At 40.4% G+C, this 10,710-nt stretch overlaps 1 pseudogene; it reads right to left on the bottom strand.

Annotated features, from left to right (window-relative positions):
- Positions 1-335: 335 nt before the first annotated feature.
- LOC122739457 lies at positions 336-1,963 on the bottom strand (annotated as a pseudogene).
- Positions 1,964-10,710: the final 8,747 nt, after the last annotated feature.

The raw sequence follows: 10,710 nt of genomic DNA, 5'->3' as shown, positions 1-10,710 counted from the left end.
TAAAGGGGGCACTTCCCTATCAGCAGGTGGACATCACAAGCAGAAAAACTAAAGGGGGCACTCCCCTTTAGTAAGTGGACATTATAAACACTGTATACAATGTGGAAAAGGAAAACAGGAAAATGTCCATTTAAGTCTTTGGAAATCTTTCTCAGATGATTCTTGAGATGTCCTCTGGATGTAGTCATGGAATGGAAGTCTTTTCAGATGTTTCAGATGCTGGTAATCAGCTGGGAAAATTTCCTACAAAATTGATCTTAACACAACTTTAAATAGCTTTGCTAATAATCAAATCAAACAATGAGAGTTCTCAACAAAAACAACAACAAACATGTCTAAGGAAATTCAGAATCTGGTCCAATTTCAAAGAAGGCCACAAAGTCAAAGATGGCCCCAATACAGATATAGCTCATCCACATATGAGAAGCCTTGAGAGACATGACAACAACCATAAGAATAAAACAGAAGGCCATTCCACTCAATCCTACCAGATGAAGGGTCCTCCTTCCTGCTCGCTCCACCAGAAAGAGCAAAACCACAGTAAATATCACATTAATCACACCAGCACCAATGGTAGCACATATTGGCTCTTTAACACCAGCATTCATTCCAGAGAGCTGTTGAGAGAGCTGGAGCATGATGGCAATGATAACGGGTTGACGATAATTTGGTGACCTAAAGAGGTCCAGCACAGTTGGTTTCTTTTCTTGTGCCATTTTAGCACTCTCATTCTTCATCTCCTGGATATCCTGCCCTACATCTTCAGTGCCCCATAACTTCTCAAGGATCTTTTGGGCCTTTTCTTCTTCCATTTTATTGATGAGCAGGAATCTGGGACTTTCAGGACACATAGGAAGGGTTATACATTGCAGAACTGCAGGGATGATGGTAAAGCCTAATAACAATGGCCACAGACTCTCATTTCCCATGATGAGTTTTAGTCCAAAGATCTGGGGAATGGGGACACCCACAACAATGCCCAGCTGGTTCAGGGTGCCAAAGGCTCAATGAAGGTTAGTCGGGGACACCTCTCCAATATACATGGGCTAATGCAAAGTCCACAGAAGAGGCCAATGACCAAACAGCCCAGGATCAGCATCTCTACTGACTTGGCAGACTTTGCAAAGCCCAAGAGGGCACCTCCAATAACTGCTAGTGAATTGACGATGAGCATGGAGTTGCATCTGCCAAATCAGTTGACAAAGAGTCCAAAAGAGAAAAGCCTAAGAGGCTGTCTCCCAGGTGCACACAAGCTGTCTTTGGCCCCAGAGGGCAAACTTCCGTTCTCCACCTTCACTTCACTGGAAGAGCATCTACGGATGGGGGGGGGTGTCCTTTGCTAGCCAACTATTTATACTTTTGTGAAGGGGTGGGACCAGTGTGGGGATGACCAGTCTTTCCCATCCCAAGTATAATCTTGTGACCTCTCGGAATTCAGTGATCTCAAGTCACCACCTCCCTCCAAGAAGCATAGCTTCTCAGAATAAGGAGATAATCTAACTGTCCTTTGCCCTGTTCACTAGAATGTAAGTTACTGGATGTCTGGGAATATTTCGTTTTTGTCTTCATATCCTAGCACCTCACATAATACCTGGCATACAGTAGATTTTTTTTTGCAGGGCAATGGGGGCTAAGTGATTTGCCCAGGGTCACACAGCTAGTGTCAAGTGTCTGAGACTGGATTTGAACTCAGGTCCTCCTGAATCCTGGGCCAGTGCTTTATCCACTGTGCCACTTAGCTGCCCCCAGAAGATTCTTTTTTTTTTTTTTTGGTGAGGCAATTGGGGTCAAGTGACTTGCCCAGGGTCACACAGCTAGTAAGTGTTAAGTGTCTGAGGCTGGATTTGAACTCAGGTCCTCCTGAATCCAGGGCCAGTGCTCTATCCACTGCAGAAGATTCTTAATAAATATGTAATGACCTGATGAGGTGAATCCCTTCATCTGCTTGACTAGGGCCACCCATGGAGCATGTCTGGGAATGGACTTGCACTCTGACTACTTGCTAAAGGCCATTCATGATCAGTATTCACAATAGTTGGTCCCCATGTAGTTGGAAACATTGGCAAAAAGGGATGGCTGCATTCTCTGGGCTTCATCAGAATCTCATCATTCTTCAAGATTAAATCAACCCTGAAACTATATCTCCTCAATACCCCTTGCCCCTGGGACCTCTTCCTCCCTCTGATTGGAGAGAATGGATGGTGGGGAGTAGAGAGCTCTTTGCAGATCATTTAAAGGAGGGGGTGGCTCCAATGACAAACATTTCTTCTTTTTCCACCCAGATGCATTCTTCTGAACTTCATCATGTCCCTCCTGCCCGCCTCCCCCTATGACTAATATGGAAATGCTTTACATAATTGCTCATGTAGATTATAACCTATATCTGGTTGCTTGCCACCTCGAGGAGGGGGGAAGGGAAGGAGAGAGGGAATGAGAGAGGAATAGAATTTGGAACTCAATACTTTAAATAAATAAATAATTCCTCAGAGTAGAAAAGATGACCACCCTTAAAAGGATATTACAGGGGGCAGCTAGGTGGTGCAGTGGAGAAAGCACCAGCCCTGGATTTGGGGGGACTTGAGTTCAAATCCAGCCTCAGACACTAAACACTTACTAGCTGTGTGACCCTGGGAACATCACTTAACCCTCATTACCCCACAAAAAATGACAACAACAACAACAAGGATATTACAGATAAAAAGGACTACGAAAAGCCAAGGAGTATAGCACCTTCGCAGAAATTGACCATGTATTTAGGGCATAAAAACTTCACAAACAAACTCAGAAAAGCAGAAATATTAAATGTACCCCCCCTTTAAGAACATAGTGCAATAAAATTACATTCAATAAAGGATCTTTGAAACACAGATTAAAAATTAATTGGAGGAGGCAGCTAGGTGGCACAGTGGATAAAGCACCAGCCCTGGATTCAGGAGGACCTGAGTTCAAATCTGCCCTCAGATAATTGACACTAGCTGTGTGACCCTGGGCAAGTTACTTAACCTTCATTGCCCTGCAAAAAAAAAAAAAATTAATTGGGGGGGAGGGAGGGAGAAAAATTTGAAATTGGAAATCTTATCTAAACAAATGTTGAAAACTAAAATAAATAATTTTTTTTAAAGTAAAGGAAGGTACAAAGAAGAGAGAAGGAATACTCATTCTAGGGTGTCTGTCAGCAGAAGAGAAACTTGAGATCCTCTACCAATTCACAGAAATATATCTTTCTTTTTCCCACTGTGTAATTCTAAGGAGACAAAGGGTTTAATGCAAGAAACATGAGTCCAGGTATTCTGCCCCTTAAGCTTTACAGCTGTGGGTATTGATGGTATGGTAAGATTATTGAAAATTGGCTGACTCATTGGGAGGGGCCACACCTGGCCTGCCCTGAAGGGATGTATGCTGCTGATGTCAGAAGAAGAAACCACTCTCCACAGGCAGTTTTGAAGGAGACTTAGGTTAGAGTTAGGAGGATTATCTGTATTTCTTTTTCCCTATTCCCTTATCTTTGATTTTTTTTATTAATTTCACCTTTGCTGTTTATTTTATTCTCATTAATAAAACCTGATCTGTTTGTAGAACAAAACTAATTGGGGGGGGGGGGGCAGTTAGATGGTGTAGTGGATAAAGCACCAGGCCTGGATTCAGGAGTACCTGAGTTCAAATCCAGCCTCAGACACTTAACACCTACTAGCTATGTGACCCTGGGCAAGTCACTTAACCCTCAGTGCCCTGCAAAAAAGAAGAAAAAGAAAAAGAAAAAATTTAATTGGAACTAAATAATCTAATTCTAAAGAATGAATTGGGGGGGGGTAGCTAGGTGGCACAGTGGATAAAGCACTGGCCCTGGATTCAGGAGGACCTGAATTCAAATTCATCCTCAGACACTTGACACTAGCTGTGTGACCCTGGGCAAGTCACTTAACTCTCATTGCCCTGCAAAAAGAGAAAAAAAACAAGAATGAATGGGTCAAAGAACAGATCATAGAACCAATAAATAATTTCATTAATGATAAAGACAACAATGAGATAACATACTATTATTTGTGGGATACAGTGAAAGTAGAATTTATGGAAAATTTCCTAATTCCAAATGCTTACATTAATAAAAGAAAGAAAAGATAAATTAATTGGGCGTGCAACTAAAAAATTAGAAAAACAAATTAAAAATTCTCCATTAAATATTAAAATTTAAATTCTTTTAAAAGGGGAGAGATTAATAAAATTGAAAAGTAAAATTTCAACTATGAAACTTGGAGCTAGTTTTATGAAAAAGACAGTAACATGTAAACATTGGCTAATTCAATTTCAAAAAAGAAGAAAATCAAATTACTAATATCAAAAATGAAAAGGATCGCTGTTGCCATCTTGGTAAGCATCCTGGGCCTGGACCTGCTGTCAGTTGGTGAGCACTCCCCTCTTCAGACAAGAAAGAAGAATGTGGGACAAAGTAGTAGCAGCTGCACAAGCAGCAGCAGAAGCAGCAGCAGCAGCAGCAGCAGCAGCAGCAGTAGCAGTTGCAGCAGAAGCAGAAGTGGCTGCAGAAATAGCAGATGCAGCAGCAGCAGCTGAAGCAGCAACAGCAGCAGCAGAAGAAGCAGAAGCAGCAATAGCAGCAGCAGCAGTAGCAGCAGCCGCAACGGATGCATTAGAAGCAGAAGTAGCTGAAGCTGCCGCAGCAGTAAATACAACAAAGGCAGCTGCAGAAGCAGCACCTTTTTGACCTTTCTGGTCAAGAATTCAATTCAACAAATGGAGTCCAAGTGCCTAAAGTGGACAAAATGCTGGGGATACAAAGATGCAGTCATTCTACTAGAGGGAAGCTTTCCTCTGCTCCACCTCGCCCTTCCAGTCTTGCTCCACAACTGATTTGCACGGTAAACAGTGCATCATGGGTGATGCATGAAAAGGACTCCCCTAAGTTTAATTCCACCAACCTCCTTTTCCATTTTGCTCAGTGGAGTTTCTTGAATGATTTATTTGAAGGACAACCCAGACAACTGATGAACCAGGAAAAAGAAAAGTTTAAGAGGAACTATACGTAATGAGATGCTGTGGAAGTGCATTGAGTAGGGAGATGATGTGATCAGACTTGTGTCTTAGGAAGTTGATTTTGGCAGCTGTGGGGAGCACAGATTTTTTTTTTTTTTTTAGTGAGGCAATTGGGGTTAAGTGACTTGCCCAGGATCACACAGCTAGTAAGTGTTAAGTGTCTGAGGCCAGATTTGAACCTAGGTACTCCTGACTCCAGGGCTGGTGCTCTATCCACTGTGCCACCTAGCTGACCCTGGGAGCACAGATTTTTAACTCCACTCGTCCCCTGGGCTTGCAGGTGCCTTCCCTTTTAAAGGATGGCTTTGTACTACTCTGTACAGTTCTATGCACAATATGGTTGGTTTTTTCCCTGAAATGTGAGCTCCTTAAGGGCAGGGACTGCTTTTGCCTTTCTTTGTATCTCCAGTTCTTAGTTCATTGTAAGTGCACAGAGTAATCACTTTAAAAAGGCAGTTTCATCGTTTTATTATACTATGTGATAGAAAGGTTGAAGACCATAGATTAAAATAAAATAAATAAAAATACAAAAAAAAATGAAAAGGATGAATGCACAACCAATGAAGATCAAATTAAAGTAATTACTGGGAGCTCTTTTGCCTAAATTTATGCCAATAAAACTGACAATCTAAATTAAATGGATGAATATTTACAAAAAATATAATATATATTGCTCAGATTAACAGAAGAAAAAATAGAATGCTTAAATAACCCTATCTTGGAAAAAGAAATTGAACAAGTCATAAATGAGTTACATAAGAAAAAAAGAAAAAGCCCCAAAACTAAATGGATTTTAAAAACAAATTATATCAAACATTAATAGAACAATTAATTCTAAGTATATAAGTATATAATAAGTATATAAGTTTGAAAAAATAAGTAATAAAAATTGTTGTTTTTTCAGTCATGTCGGACTCTTTGTGACCCCCATGGACCACACTGGCTATAGGGTAGTTTACCATTATAGAGTAGTTTACCATTTCCTTCTCCAGTGGATTGAGATAAACAGGTTAAGTGACTTGCCCAGAGTCATACAACCAGTAAGTAAATGTCTGAGGTTGAATTTGAACATATGTCTTCCTGACTCTAGGCCCAGTACTCTACTGAGTCATCTAGCTACTTCCAATAAAGAAGGAGTCCTACCAAATTTCTTCTCTGACACAAATATGGTTTTGATACCTAAACCAGAGACAGCAACAACTGAGAAAGAAAACTATGGGGAAATTTCCCTAATGAATATCAGTACAAAAACTTTAAATAAAATACTAGCAAAAAGATTATAGAAATATATCACAAAGAGCATACATTATGACCAGGTTGAATTTATACCAGGAATGCAGGACTGGTTCAATTCTTAGAAAACTATAAACACAATTGGCTGAATCAATAACAAAAAACAAAAATCACAGAATTACATCAAGAGATGTAGAATACCTTTCAACAAAATATAACACCCATTCCTATTGAAAAACATTAAAAAGTATAGAAATCAATGGAGCTTTTCTTAAAATGATAAGTAGTATTTATCTAAAACCAAGAGTAAGCATTATTTGTAATGGAGATAAACTAGAAACTTTTCCAATAAGATAGGAGTAAAACAAAATGTTCATTACCACTATTATTATTCAGTTTTGCACCGGAAGTGCTAATGATAACAATAAAACAAGAAAAAGTAATTGAAGGGGGCAGCTAGGTGGCACAGTGTATAAAACACTGACCCTGGATTCTGGAGAACTTGAGTTCAAATCCAGCCTCAGATACTTGACACTTACTAGTTGTGTGACCCTGGGCAAGTCACTTAACCCTCATTGCCCCACAAATAAATAAACAAACAAACAAACAAACAAATAAATGAAAGCCATTCTTTAGTTGATAAATGGTCAAAGGATATGAACAGGGAGTTTTCAGAAGGAGAAACCAAAGCTATGAATAGTCACATAAAAATGTGGCTAATAATTAGAGAAATGTGAATTAAAACAACTCTGAGAGGCCACTTCCCAACTATCAGATTGCCTAAGATGACAGAAAAATGTTGGAGTGATATGAGAAAATAAGTATACTAATGCACTGTTGGTGAAGCTGTGAACTCATCAGACCATTTCAAAGAACAATTTGGAACAATGCCTAAGTGGCCATAAAATTGTGCATACCCTTTGTTGCAGCAATACCACTGCCAGATTTATAGTGTCAAGGAGGTCAAAGAAAAAAGAAAAGGACACATATGTACAAAACTACATAAAGCAGCTTTTTTTCCCCCAGTGGCAAAGAATGGGAAACTAAAGGGATGTCCATCAACTGGGGAATGGCTCAACAAGTTATGATATATGATTGTGACAGAATACTATTGCATTGTAAGAAATGTCAAAGGGCATGGTTTCAGAAAAACCTGAGAAAACTTATATGAACTGAAAAAGGGAAGTGAGCAAAACCAGAACTTTGTACACAGTAAGAGGAATACTGTCATGATGATCAACTGTGAAAGACGTAGCTATTCTGATCAACAATCAAGACTATTCCAAAGGAATCATGATGAAAAATGTTATTGACTTCTAGAGAGTGAACTGAGCTAAACTCTGAAACTATATTCAAATAAATTCTGAATATAAATTGAAGCATGTTTTCTTTTTTCTTTTTTTTGGCGGGGCAAGGGGGGTTAAGTGACTTGCCCAAAGTCACACAGCTAGTAAGTGTCAAGTGTCTGAGGTCGGATTTGAACTCAGGTACTCCTGAATCCAGGGCCAGTGATTTATCCACTGTGCTACCTAGCTGCCCCAGCATGTTTTCTTTTTCTTCCTTCCCCCACACACAACATGACTAATGTGGAAATATGTTTTGCATGACTTCATATGTATAATGGATATTGTATTTCTTGCCTTCTCAAATGAGTGGGGGAGAGGGTAGAGGGATAGAGAGAATTTGGAATGAAAAATTTATAAAACAAAAAATAAGTAGTATTCTGGCTTGCCAGGAGATTGGATTTGTGAGTTGGGCAGACAACATATGTCAGATTTGAAAATAAAATATCTGTCCCATATGTCTCCTTAGTCTATTTTCCAGGATGATAGGAGAGATGGGTTACTGTTTCATATTTTAAATATTTGTCAATATATGTTTATAAGTCTTTTGTGTTTTAAGAATTTATTTTGTGGTGGCAGCTAGGTGGCACAGTGGATAAAGCACTGGCCCTGGATTCAGGAGGACCTGAGTTCAAATCCAGTCTCAGACACTTGGCACTTACTGGCTGTGTGACCTTGGGCAAGTCACTTAACCCTCACTGACACCCCCCCCAAAAAAAAATCATTTATTTTGTTGTGGGAGAAATAAATTACCGTTCTATACCTGATACAGACTACACTGTATATTAATTAACTTTCTAGAAGGGTTATTTGCGCATTCTTTAAGATGAAAACCTAGCCATGAGGTGTAACTAAGAGATGTAACTTTTTTTTTTTTTTTAGTGAGGCAATTGGGGTTAAGTGACTTGCCCAGGGTCACACAGCTAGTAAGTGTTAAGTGTCTGAGGCCAGATTTGAACTCAGGTACTCCTGACTCCAGGGCTGGTGCTCTATCCACTGCGCCATCTAGCTGCCCCCATCACTTTTTTTGGGGGGGGGGGCAGGGCAATGGGGGTTAAGTGACTTGCCCAGGGTCACACAGCCAGTAAGTGTCAAGTGTCTGAGGCTGGATTTGAACTCAGGAACTCCTGAATCCAGGGCCGGTGTTTTATCCACTGCACCACCTAGCTGCCCCCAAGAGATGTAATTTAAGAGATTCCTCCGAGTTCTGATCAGTGGGGTGGGGAGATGATGAATCAGAATGCAAGAAGAACGTGATACCCTTGATTTGGGATCAGGTTCCTTTTAGGAAATAAACTCAGTCCATGTGAATACATCATTTGGCACCTTTGGTGAGAAGAAGGTGTCTCCCTCACCACACTACTGCTGACAAATGAATTGAATGAATGGCTAGATCACTTCTAGAGCGTTGTATTCACTTCTACGTACCAGATTTTCAGATTATTGATAAACTGGAGAGCAGCCAGGATGGTCAGTGGCTTCATGATAATGCTGTATGAAGGTTCATGAAGGAACTAGGGGAATTTAGCTCAGAGAAAAGAGGGCTTTGGGAGGAAGTCGTAACTGTCATCCAGTATTTGAAGTACTGTCTTGTAGAAGGGAAGGTAGACTTGGTCGATTTGACCTCAGAGGGTAGAATAGAACACCATGGGAAGTTCCAAAAATTCAGATCTCAGCTTCACATGAGGGAAAACTTATCTAACAATGATAATGATCCCAAAGTGAAATGATCTCTAACAAGAGGTAGGGGGTTTCCCTTCACTAAAAGTTTTTAAGCAAAGACTGGATGACTACTCCTTAAGAATGTTGTAGAAGGGATGCTTGTTCAGTTATGGGTTTGATTAGTTGGCTGCTGCGGTCCTTTCTAACCCTGAAATCTTCTCATTCTGCTTGTGAGTGTCAGAGGCTGAAAGACCTGGAGATGTAGTGGTGGAGAATGAGTTCATTAGAGTAAATATTGTGAATAAAATTGGTTATAGACATAGTGAGTAACTTGGTGCTTAGGACAAATAGTGAATACCATGTTGGTCCTAATATAGGCCATGCTTTTCCCCCAAAGTCTGGTCTGCATAAAACCTGAGTGAAGTCTATAATAGGAATTATTTTTCAGGACAAGTCTGTGCTTCTTTTTCCTTTCAAACAGATCTTATTTTAGGGGTGTGAATTGTATTCAGACAAACATAGTAGCTTACTAGTCCCCATATGGGTTGCTCTTAAAATAAGTCAATCAACAAAAATTTATTAAAGACCCACCATGTGCAGGCACTGGGAATACAAATACGAAAAATGAAACATTCCCTACTCTCAAGTAGCTTACATTTTGTTTGTTTGTTTGTTTTTTTGTTTTTGTAAGTGAGGCAATTGGGGTTAAGTGACTTGCCCAGGGTCACACAGCTAGTAAGTGTGTGTTAAGTGTCTGAGGTCGGATTTGAACTCGGGTACTCCTGACTCCAGGGCTCTATCCACTGCGCCACCTAGCTGCCCCTCAAGTAGCTTACATTCTAATGCCCTTCTCTCTCTAATAAGTCATTTGAGATTTGGCTTTAAAAGTGCTTCTTCTATTTAACTAGGAAGACTGTGTCCCAAAAAACATTGGGGGGTGGGGCAGGAAAGGACCTCTCATACCAAAGTATGAATGGTTGCTTTATTTGTAATGACAGGGGAATTGGAGCAACAATCTCAAAGAGGAGGAGTGTGGCCCAGTAAAGAGAGCCCTGGGTTTGGAGTCAGAAGACCTCCATCCAGAGTCTGTCCCTGCCACTTATGAAATATTTCACTGGAGTGATCATTTCAACAAGGGGAGATGAGAACTGAACTTGGATTCAGAGGACTTAGATTCAAATTCTGCCTCTCTCCTTTACTGCCTTGGGCCAAGTCACTTTACCCCCCTGGGTAAAATGAGGTCTCTTCTAATGTGTGGGCATGTTCTTTCTGTCTCTCTGTCTCTCTCTCTATGTCTCTCTGTCTCTGTTTATCTCTGTCTCTCTGTCTGTCTCTGTCTCCTTCCCCCTCCTCTTTCACTCTTGCTCTTGCTCTCACTCTTGCTCTCTCTCTCTCTGGTTCCACCAGGGTACATCACAAACCT

Source organism: Dromiciops gliroides, chromosome 2, assembly GCF_019393635.1.
Source record: "Dromiciops gliroides isolate mDroGli1 chromosome 2, mDroGli1.pri, whole genome shotgun sequence".
NCBI lineage: Eukaryota > Metazoa > Chordata > Mammalia > Microbiotheria > Microbiotheriidae > Dromiciops > Dromiciops gliroides.
Note: the sequence above shows the minus strand (reverse complement) of the source record. Positions and strands in the feature narration are given on the sequence as shown.